Source organism: Pinus tabuliformis, chromosome 2_1 (genome assembly GCF_031772625.1).
Source record: "Pinus tabuliformis cultivar Carrire ecotype Pingquan chromosome 2_1, CPIR1, whole genome shotgun sequence".
Taxonomy (NCBI): Eukaryota; Viridiplantae; Streptophyta; class Pinopsida; order Pinales; family Pinaceae; genus Pinus; species Pinus tabuliformis.
Window position 1 is genome coordinate 351845955 of NC_142299.1, and position 11975 is coordinate 351857929.

Sequence of the window (11975 nt, forward strand, 5' to 3'; positions counted from 1 at the left end):
GTGGAAGAATATTGTGAATGGTTTAATACTGTTTACAATGCCATTCCATAAGACATCAAGCCCTCCCCTGGCCTAGCTCTGATTGATTTTCCATATGGTTTCAATGTAGACATGGAATATCAACTTAGAGAGAGAGACCCAACAAATTTGGAAGAAATGCAAGCAAATGCAATTAAAGTTGAAGCTAACATCCTGGCCAAAAAAGCCAAACTGAAGTCTGAATACAGAGTTACCATAAAAGAAGAACCTTCTACTTTTGTTGTTGATCATAAGATTGATAACTTAGTCAGAGTAGTGAATCAAATGATGCAAAGAGTGAACATTAATGACCAAACTCAAGCAAGAGAAAACCAAAATTCCCCTCAAACTAGAAACCAAAAATTTAGAAGGAATGTTCCCCAAATTAAACAAAGAGAACAAAAGGGTCCAGACCGGTAGGTTTGGTCTCCTTTTTAGGAAAATTACATAGATGATGAGGGGAATATTGTGGAATATTTGGATGATAATCAAATAAATTTTTTAGGGATAAATGATGATGAAATAGTTTTCCTCACTCAAGAGGAGCAAGAACTTTTTCTCATAGCCAAAATGAATTGGATTCTAAAGAGCCAGATGAATACAAACAAGGGTTTGAAAATTCCATAATGGAAGTCCATAGGAAATACAACCTTAGAAGAAAAAAGAATCCAGACACTCTCAATGTCAAAATCTCTTAACAACCTGCTAAGAAGTCCTTTGAAAATGAACTTAGGAAAACCACAGATGTTCTTCCTAAGAAAACTATGGATAATTCGGGTAAGAAAAAGGTAGAAATCCCTATCAAAAAGGTTGTTAACAATGTTTCTAAAACTACTCAAACATATTACAGAGAAATTTGAACCTCCTAACTTAAGTAAAAATCAAACATTTTTCAATGTTGAGAATGAACTGGAAAAATTGAAAATCCCTATTCCTCTCATAGAGTTAATGAACAAAAACATGTACAGACCCCAAGTAATGAAAGCTTTAAACATTGGGGAAAACACTAACTCTTTAAATCTAAATGATGACTAACCTGAACTCTTATTTGGGCCAGAAGTTGAAGGAAAACCATAGGAAGGAGTTCCTCCATTTTATGCTAGCCTGAATATTCATGACAAGATTCTCCATAATTCTATGTTAAATTCAAGTGCATCCCAAAATTTAATGCCTAAAGCTGTGATGGAGAAATTAGGACTTGACATTACTATACCCTACAAAGACTTGTACTCCTTTGATTCTAGTAAAGTCAGATGCCTAGGTCTTATCAAAGACCTATGTGTTACTTTAGCCCAAATCCCTGCTAAAAGTCTAGTGATGGACATAGTGCTTGTAGACATTCCCCCTAAGTATGGAATGTTGTTGTCACACTCATGGAGAGAAAAATTACACTGAACCCTACAAATGGACATAACCTTTGCTACCATACTAGTTTTTGGGAAACAACGGAGACTGTATAGGGAGACCTTAATGAAATTTATGGTGAGTACTCAAGATAGACCTCAAAATTATCCACTTTATTCTGCTCATTCAGATTTAGATTCAATTATTCTCTACAATGATGGGGATATAAGAAATCAAGTCATCAATGCTGAGAATGATGTTTCTAAAATAGACCCAGCCCAAACACAAATAACAGAACTGAAAACTCCTCCTGAACCTCTTTGGAACATGAGTTTTGATTGCTCTCGCATCAAGGATGGTGCTGGAGCCGGAATTTGAGTGGTTAACATAGGAAATAATCATGTTGAGGGTCACTCATATAGGCTTAATTTTCAATGCACTAACAACATAACAGAGGATAAAGCCCTCATTCTAGATTTGCAATTGTTAAAAAAGTTAGGTGCTAAAATAATTTCTATTCAATGGGATGTTGAATTAATTATTAAACAAATTAAAGGAGAATATCCGGCCAAACATCTTAGGATGAGAGCATATAGAAATGTTGTGTTGGACTTCCTAGAAAGTTTCCTTGAATATGACCTTTCTACAATCCCTAGAAAACAAAACATCATCCCAAAAAATCTGGCTTTTTCAACTAGCTCTTGCAAAATGCCTTATTCTAATCAAGAATATGTTCTGGAGGTAAAACATCGACCAGTTGTACCTGACAGCGTAAGATATTGGTAGGTATTTGGAAATGATAAACCGATTGAGATTTTCCTACAATCCAAAGATGAATTTCAAGATGACAGTATGGATTTGGAATCTGAATGAGATAGTCAAATTATTGAACATTTTGATCCAGAAATGCAACTAGATAATTTAGATGTAAATACTCATTTTGATAAAATGTGAATAAACCATAATAGCTTGAAATTGACCTAGAAAAATAAGAGTTTGAAACACTGCAGCTTAGAGATAATATTTTGCCTAGGAGTCTAGCTCCATTAGAAGAACTATTTGATTTTAATGATGTGGCTAAAAATCCTAATATTGAGCCCTCAGGAAGAACAGTTGAAGATTGTAATTTAGGTACTGAAAAAGACCCAAAAATCATAAAACTATCTAAATCAATCCCAACAGCTGAAAAATAGAAGTATATTTATTTATTCAAGAAATTTAGTGATGTTTTTTCCTGGAGCTATGAAAATCTTAAAACTTATGACACTAAAATCATACAACACAAAATTCCAATTAAGGAAAATAAGAAACCCTTTAAACAAAACCTTCGTAGAATTAATCTAGTTTTGATGCCTTTAATTGATCAAGAAATCAAAAGAATATACGATTCCAAAATCATAGTTCCTCTTAGGTACTCTAAGTGGGTTTCCAACATTGTACCAACTAGGAAGAAAATAGGTGAAATCAGATTGTGCATAGATTTCAGAAACCTTAACAAAGTTTCCCTAAAAGACAACTATCCCTTACCTAAAATGGATCATATTTTGCAAAAGGTAGTTGGATCTTCTAGGATTTCCTTATTAGATGGATTCTCAGGTTATAATCAGGTCTTAGTTCATCCAGAGGATCAGGAAAAAATAGCCTTTACTACTCCTTGGGGTACCTTCATGTATGTGAAGATGCCTTTTGGATTAATGAATGTTGGAGCCACATTTCAGAGAGCAATGGATATTTCTTTTGCTGATGAAATTGGAAGATTTATTGTGATCTATCTAGATGACATAATTGTATATTATAAATTTGATGAAGAACATCTCATGCACCTTAGAAGATTTTTTTAAAAGTGCAGAAAGTTTGGGATCTCATTAAATCCTAAGAAAATAGTGTTTGGTCTTGAAGAAGGAAAACTTTTTGGTCACATTATATCTAAGGAAGTGTTGAAGCCCCAAAAATCGGGTCGACAACAAGGGGGATACCCACCCGGTCCGGACCTTGGTTGGCAGCTCCTTATTCGTTTGGTATAGCGGGTCCGACTGGGGATAATGGGACCAGTTTCCCAATCTAAGGGTGTGTGTGTGCAAAGTTGGATGTTACTGATCTAAGGATACTTAAAGCTAATCTAATTCAAACTTTTAAACTAACTTTATGCTATTGTAATCTAATGAAAAACAGCACATCTAATCTATGCTAACCCGGGATTTATTTCTTCTATTATGCGATCTAAAAAGATTTCAAACAATAACTGGTAATAAAGATCATTCAGCTATCATAAGAATGGAGATCAATTAAGATAAACCACTTTGCATAAAAAGTTAGGCAAAACAGTTGTGAACAGCATATCGCATAATAAGTCATTCATATATCAGACATAAATAAATGGCTCCACCGTACAAAAGTGCCAAATGGTAACTCAGACATTCATGCAACAACATATAAACAACTAAAATTATATATCACTTTAAGAATATAAGCAGAAATGGCCAAGAGATAAAAGTACCATTTATGACTGGTCCTACTCATAAGCTTCAAGAAAAAATGATTTATCTCTACTTGTTCTAACATCTACTAAGAGTACAAAAGTGCAACATCAATAGCAGACATCAAATGCAAAAATTAATAAACCTCGATCCATCCATTCATCAAAACCTCCTCTGAGGGTGCAGAAGTGCATGTTCTGAGGACAAGTTTTTGACAAATTTCTGGACCCTTCTCCAAATGCATGAGAAGGGTTTAAATACTGCTAACTAATTAACTTAATTACATAAATCTAGGATATGGTTTAAATGACCGCCCTTCTTCTAAAGCAAACTTATTTCTAAAAATGGAATCTAATTCCTAACTACTTCTGTATTTGCTCCTTAATGTTGCGAACACTCAACATTTGTCTGGGTAAAGTCGGCTGGTTGCCTTCTGCTTTTGTTTGAGTTACGCAAATAGAAATGGTAAGCGCTAGCACCATTTTAGCAAACTAGAAGATATTTTTGAGAATCTCCCTCTGGCTGGGTGGGTTTACTGAGTGTATACTTGGTAATAACCCAAATTTCTCTCAAACTGCCTCTGCTTTTACTATCTCGGTTTCCAGCCTTGCGAATGACTAAGCAGGTTAGGGACTTTGCTTTTTGAACAATTTTCTTAGCGATGCGCGATTAGTGCTAGGCGCTAATCGCGCATCGAAAAATGCCTCTGTTCTTTGATCCGGGCTTTTTTGGTGCGTTTTCCGCCTTTAGCGCTTTTTCCTTCACCGGGTAGAAGTTTCAGGATTTTTCGTAAACATGCTACTTTTGTGAGCTTTCTGACCCTAAATGTTGAATCACCTATTGACATCAGCATCTCTTGGGTGATACTCTGGAATCTGCGGTTTTTTTGCATGCGGTATCTGTTTATGAAGGCATCTCTTCTCTGTTCTCCGAGCATTGACGCTTTCCCCTTTTCCTTAGATGTTTCCTGCTCATTGCTTCATATTGTTTCCTGTTTTTCATTCCTGCAGTTCACGCAAAGGAAAAGAGTAATGATAATAAATACTGATACGAAAGCTCTAACCTCTATGAATGTATAAAATCATGACACTCATCGTGAACTGACTCTTCGAAAAACACAAAACTGTCCTTCATTAACACTTTGGTGTACGATCATTAATTTCCTTTAAGGTGTGCACCCAATTTTTGTTTATAGACAGCTTTTCTTGAATGTTGAGCCGAGGAAATTTGCGATGGGCGATAGCAGCATCGCGTCATCGCATTACCTGGATGTGTCATCGCAAATTTTTTCAGATTAGATTATCGTAGATCGCAGATCGCGTTTATCGCAGATCGCGTTTATCGCAGATTGCAAATCACGACGAGTCGTTAAATTATTGTGTGTTGCTTATGCGATATTGTGATATGCGATGTCGCATGTCGGCCGTCATAGATTTCTTAAGATTTTCATTTAAGAGCGCTACTTAATGATGCGATGAATTTTGCATTTTTCGCAGTTTTATGCTCATAAGGGAATGTTTTATCTTCTCTGCGCGATGTGACATAATTTCGAGTAGAATACAAAAAGTTTTATAATATGTTTTTAAAATTTTTTATTAAGGGTCCCCCCTTTGCTTAGTGTTATTGCTAATACTAAACAAAGAGGGGGGTTGTTGATGGCCACAACAATGGCGATTCACCTGGAAGAACCAGTTATCTCTGTTTTTCTATTGAATTTTAACTTCCAAAACAGAAAAATTTTCATAAGTCTAAATTTCGTTATGGATAGATAGAGTACATTATGCCTTATCCTATTAACGATATTTTGTTTCAACCTTTTTCTATTCTAATTGCTTGCTTCCTCAGGCTTTGTCCTTGTATTTACATCAGCCATTACTTGGTCTTGTAAAGGTAAAATAAAGTCTTCTTTGTGTGTCGGCTTTAAAATATGCTCGTTTGTCGTAGGTAGAGCCTCTGCTACCAGCAGGCGTCCATAGCCTCGACAGGGTTACCTGTTACCCAGCAATGCTCCTTTATCCTGCTTAAGGCTATCTACAACTTTTCAAAGAAAACCCACATTGACACTTTTTTGGTAGCCAAATTATGACACAGTCATTCACTTGATTTACACTTTCGCTGAACAAGCTGGCTCATGATGAGACCCCTTTCCTTTTGATTTCAACGATCTTGAGTCATTGCCCTGTTTTGATGGACAGTGTTTGGCAAAGTCAGGGAGTTATTATATCTGTGATCATGATAAGCCGGCTCGTGATGAGACCTCTTATTCTTTGAGATATAGTGCTTCTTGGATTGTTCCTCTAAATGTTGCGATTTTCTTTAACAAGGAGGAAATCATTGTTTTCCTTAAGAAAGCTCTGGACGATAATAATAGAGTTTGAAAACAGCAGTTTTACAGAGAATCTTTATTTTATTATTGATACCTTTCATTGTGCTGATATAAAACAATTTTTCGCCAAAGGTTGCTTTCATCAATTTTTTTTTTTTTTTGAAGTTGAAACTAGTATCATATCTAGGTCAAAGTTTTTTAACTCTATCTGTCTATAATAAAGATCAGATTTACGAAAATTTTTGTTATTTATACAAGCGAAAAGCTCAAAATCTGAAAGAGAATTGGTGTCTTTTCCGTGAATACCTGTAGTAACCATTTACAACTAGTTTTATTATGAAAAAGAAAAGAAAAACTAAAACTATTCTACCTAATAGAAGAATAATCTTCTATGGAAAATATAATTTAAGGATTTTTCCATTAACAGGAAAAGAATCCCTTCTACCTACTAAATCCTGCAACACAAACATTGATGGACCTATGACTTCAACGATCTGAAAAGGACCAAGCCACATCTTTTGAAATTTCATATGTTTGCCCTTTTCTTCATGAGCCTTATCCCATTTCAAAACTAAATCTCCCATCTGAAAAAAAAATCTGATCATTATGCTTGAATCAAAAGAGGATTTTATTAGTGCTTGGTGATGAGCATGGGTTTTCTTAGCTCGTTCTCATTGTTCTTCTAATTTAATTATTTCCATTTTTCTTAGTTGTATGGAGGAAGTAGATACTTCATCGATGTATTGTACTAAAGACAAAGAGGGGATGACTAAGTGAGTTGGAAGAACCACTTCTTTCCCGTAAACTAAATTAAAGGGAGAAGTGCCGATTGAAGCTTTTTTCGTTATTCTATCTGCCCATAAAGCATTTACCAAAGCCTTGTGCCAATTCTTTTGGTTCTGGTCAACTGTTCTTTTAATAATCCTGATTAGGTTTTTATTTGTTGACTCAGCTAACCCATTACCTTGCGGATAGTAATTGGCCGAATATTTTAGTTTGAATCCTCTTTTAAGTGCAAACTCAGTCATTACATTTCCAAAAAAGTATGATGCATTATCAAACATTAAAGTTGTTGGCAATCCAAACCTAGTGAGTATAAATTGATCTATGAATTCAATAATATTTTCAGAATTAGCTGTCTCGAGAGGAACTGCTTCTACCCATTTAGTAAAATAATCTGTTGCCGTGAGGATGTATCTATGTTGCTTAGAAGAGTGGGGAACGATCTCACCTATTATGTCCAAGCCCCACTGACTGAAAGGTTGCTCAATGTTTACCGGTTGTAGTGGAAGGGACGACTTCTTTTGTCTTCCAGTAGTTGTTTGGCAGACTTGACATTTCCTCACGTAACTGTGTGAGTCTTTAAACAGTGTAGGCCAGTAATATCCTGCACATAAGATCTTATGTGCAGTAGCATCTCCAGCATAGTGTCCGCCTGCTGGTCCGTCGTGGAGTTCCTGCAAAACTTTTTCAGCTTCAGTTTTCTCAAGACATCTAAGAAGAACAGAATCATAATTCTTTCTAAAAAGAACATCATTTATGAGCTGATATTGTTTAGCTTTCAATCTCAGAGCTCTTTTCTTAGTGTGATCCAGGTGTGTTGGAGCATACCTCTTCTTAAGGTAATAAATGATGTCAGCGTATAATAATTCTGCATCGTTTAGGCTTACCTCATATATTTGTACCTCTTCAGATGGGACTTCAGGAATTTGCGATTCTCCAGCCAACATTTTGCAGAAGCCTTGACCTCTTACAATGTTTGCTGGTTTGATCTCAAGGTCGTATTCCTGTAAAGCAGTGATCCAATTTGCTCTTTTCTCACCCACATCCTTCTGTACTAGAAGATTTCTTACCTCTGGAAATGGTACTATGATCTTAGTATGGGTTTTAAGTAAGAAAGGTCTGAAATATTTGACCGCTTTGAAAACAGCATAGGCCTGTTTCTCCACGTCTGAATAATTGAGTTCAGCACCTTGTAAATTCGAGCTAAAAAATGCAATTGGAGCTTCCGCTTTTTCTTGATTTGTTTGGGTTAGAATTGCAGCATATGATTTCTCTGAGGAAAATGTGTATAAGATAAAAGATTCTGAGAAATTCGGGGTTGCTAAAGATGGAGCATTAATAATAGCTTGTTTGATCAGGTTGAATGCTTCATGTTCATCTTTTTTTTTGTGTAAGTCAGAAGTTTATATTATAGCACAAAATATAGTACAAAAATCTGTAAAAGCAGATCGAGAAGCAGTGACAGACTAGAGATCATAACTCATCACCTGCTCAGAGAGTTCAAAAATAAACTGCAAAGTGCACACCGCGCAGGGTGGCTCGAGCAAAACTGATGCCTAATTACCCGACACTATCGAAACATTACAGTACATGACATTAACAATAAGAGACAGAGGCCGAAGCATGGAGAGAGAAGCAGGAAACAGTGAAAGGGACGACCCTAGATGAACTTGCCCATGCGGCTGATGGTGTCCAGACCAATCTCCCGAACGTGATTGTCCACTCTGGCTTGCAGGGTTTCGATTGGTTCGTTCTCCTGCACCTCAGTTGTGGCTTGCTGCGAAGTCAAGGGTGTTGGGTTCACCGTGTCCCTCAGGATCCTGATGAGCAGAGTTAGCTTTCTGTTGACTGTTTGAACGGCTTCATGCACAGTAGTGATTCGGCGGTCCAGCGAACTGTTGTAGTCGATGATTTTGGCCATTTGTGCCTCCGTCAGGTTCACCTCATTCACGATTTGCGGCTTTTCTTTCTCGATCGATTCCAGAGCTTTAGCAATGAGAGTTTTGGTGCGCCAACTCTCTGCTTTTGTTCTAACAAACTGCGTAGCTCTCTTCGAGGGAGTGCCCGGATCCTTCATCCAGTCCACCTCTTCCGCAATCTCCTCCTCCGTGCGCCCATCTTCCTCCTGTTTAGCCTTGGCTTCCAGCTCGGCTACTTTGCGTTTATTCTTACTTGCCGTTCGGGTTTCATACCCTCTCTTCGCATCTTGAAGGTCCTGATTCGCAGCAGCGCAACGGCAACTCCCCGCGTCCATAGCTAACTTTCTATACTCCTCCCAACTGATGCAATTGCCGATAGAGGATGCGAGCTCAGCAATAGAAAGAAACACTGTGGAGAAAACAGGGTATCTACCCTCTGATTTATAGTGTCTTCGCTTGTAAATCCTCCTGAGGCCTGTCTTAATCCAGCTGGTAGTGGGAGTACTGTTGTAATAAATTTGGTTGATGTTCGCATAGGCCGAGCTGCTCCAGGTCGAATTAGTTCGAATGTGGCTGCTGATGATCCATGTGGAATTATGCCAAGTGTCCTGTACGTTTGATATGTTGCTATGGTGCGTAGTGGTGGTTGATTTATCCCGATTGCCTGCAGGTCTGGCCTCCTTGTGCGAATCCTCGATCCAACCCGCTCCACTTGAGATCACCATAAATGTAGTTGATGCTTCCCCATACGGAACCATCCCAGGTGTCTCATTTTTGATACTGCTGATGCTGAGTGCTTTGTGGCGCGATCTGTTATGATCATTCGTCTGGCTGGCCTGCCGCCGCCAGGAAATCCACCGCCAAAAATGTCCTATCATCCCATTACCGTGGTTATAATTGCTGCCATAACCGGTGATTTCAAAATTCCGGTTACTTAACCCAAAACCGTCGCCGGCTAGGTTTGATCGGCTTGGATTAAATCCTTCTCTGCCAGCTGTGCACATGTCCCTTTGAGGATTGGGCAGTCCACCTCCTGCCAACAGCTGTCCAAAATTTTGTCCTGGTTGTCTGCACCATGGTTTTCCAAATAGTCTGCCAACCCGTTCGCTTTTCTTCTGACTGTTTGGAACACCAAGCCTCTCATTTCTGCAATTAGCTCCGCTATATTCTCAGTCGCCTTAGCCAACCTCCAATGTTTGGTGGCTTTACTGGCTCTTGTTCCTGCTTGTAATCGTTTGGCCGCCGTGATAGCTAGGGATGAATCCCCTTCAACGATAACATTGCCTTGTCGAATTGTCCTTAGAATTTTCAAACCTTGTTCGAGCGCAGCAAACTCTGCTTCATTGTTTGTGCTTTCACCAAGCGCCCTACAGTAGATGTGAACAATTTCACCATCCTGATTGCGAATTACGCCTCCGATACCTGTTGTGCCTGGGTTGCCCCTCGAAGCCCCGTCGAAATTCAATTTTAGGCCTCCCTCCGGCGGGCATTGCCATCTAAGGATTTGCGATGAAGGTTGTGACCTGTTTCCCCCAATCGGTGGATTGCTGGATGACTCCAAGTGAAAGCTCTTCAGGATGCGTAAGTCCTGAGCCGTTGGTTTTTCATTCGGTACTTCTTTGCATTTTGTTTGTATGAGCTGTTTGATGTTAATTGTGATTGAGTCTTTGGCAAACTCTATGTTTCTAATTTCCTCCTGAAAAATCCTTCGATTACGCTCTTTCCAGATCGTCCAAGCGATAAAACCAGGGACACATTTCCATATGCTTTCAACTCTTCGAATGCGAGAGAAGTTTTTCCTCCAGTTGATGATGGTTCCCTGAATGGAGTCTCTGTCCCGATCAGAAGCACCTAGAATTCCTTCCATCCAGTGCCAAAGCTGGTTAGCCCACTCACAAGAATTAAAAAGGTGATTCATTGTTTCCACTGCAACCATGCACATAGGGCATCTTGAAGGTCCCCTGAACCCTTTTTTTAGGAGGTTTTCCCATGTTAGAGTTTTCTTTTGCATAAGAAGCCATAAGAAGGTTCTGATCTTCGGCCATTGAAGGCTATCCCAAACTTTGTCGGACCAGGGTACTGTTTCAGGCTGCTCTTCCCTCTCTATTATACTCCTGGCTTCTTTCAGGGAGAAATCTTCGTTGCCTGTCGGGCCCCATCTAAGCTTATCATTCTCTTCGGAAATTCGAATTTTCCTTTTGAGGAGTTGCTGATTTAAAGCTTGAATGATGTCCTGAATGTTTTCGTTGTTGCTTGAGTTAAAGACTGTCCATTTCCTCCAATCCGGGTCTTCACTAATTGGGTTCCAGTATTGATTGACTCTGAATTTGCCCTCATTTTGATTGTTTTGCTTCAAGAGTGCTAGATGTGGGGTGTCCAATTTGGGGGATTGCTGCCAGGCATCCTCCCAGAAAAGTGCTTGAGTGCCATTTCGTATCTCCCAGAAACTATGTTCCTGAACTATGCCTCTGTTGTTTTTGGCATGGTTCCATATTGGCGAGCCGTTGGGAGCGTCCTGCATTCTTATGAGGTCTAGATTGGTACCATTTGGCATATACTTTTCCTTCCAATGATTGGCCCAAGGAAGGCTTGTGTCGGTGACCCATTTCCACCAGATTTTGGCCCCGCAGATTCTATTTACCACTGAGGGATCAACCAAATTTAGTCCCCCCCTATCCTTAGGTTTACACAATTTCTGTCAGGCCACCAAAGACCATTTTTTCTTTTCACTGTTTCCACTCCACAAAAAGGATCGCTGGATGATTCTCATTTGATTTAAGATTCCTTTTGGAGCAGGAAGAATTGATAACAGATAATGAGGGATGGCCTGCAGGACAGCTTTGGTTAGTATAAGTCTACCTGCGAAATTTAGAGCCCTGTTTGTCCAATGTTTGCACTTCCTTTCCATGCTGGCCAAAACTTTCTCCCAATGAACCTTTTGCCAAGGTTTGAGAGTAAGAGGGGCACCAAGATATCTCGAAGGTAAGGATCCAATTTTAAACCCCAGAAGCCGAGACAGATGAGATTGGATAGCCTGATGAGTATTGAAGAAGAAAATTGTAGACTTGGAGAAATTGATCTCCATTCCCGAAGCTCTGCTGAACAGAT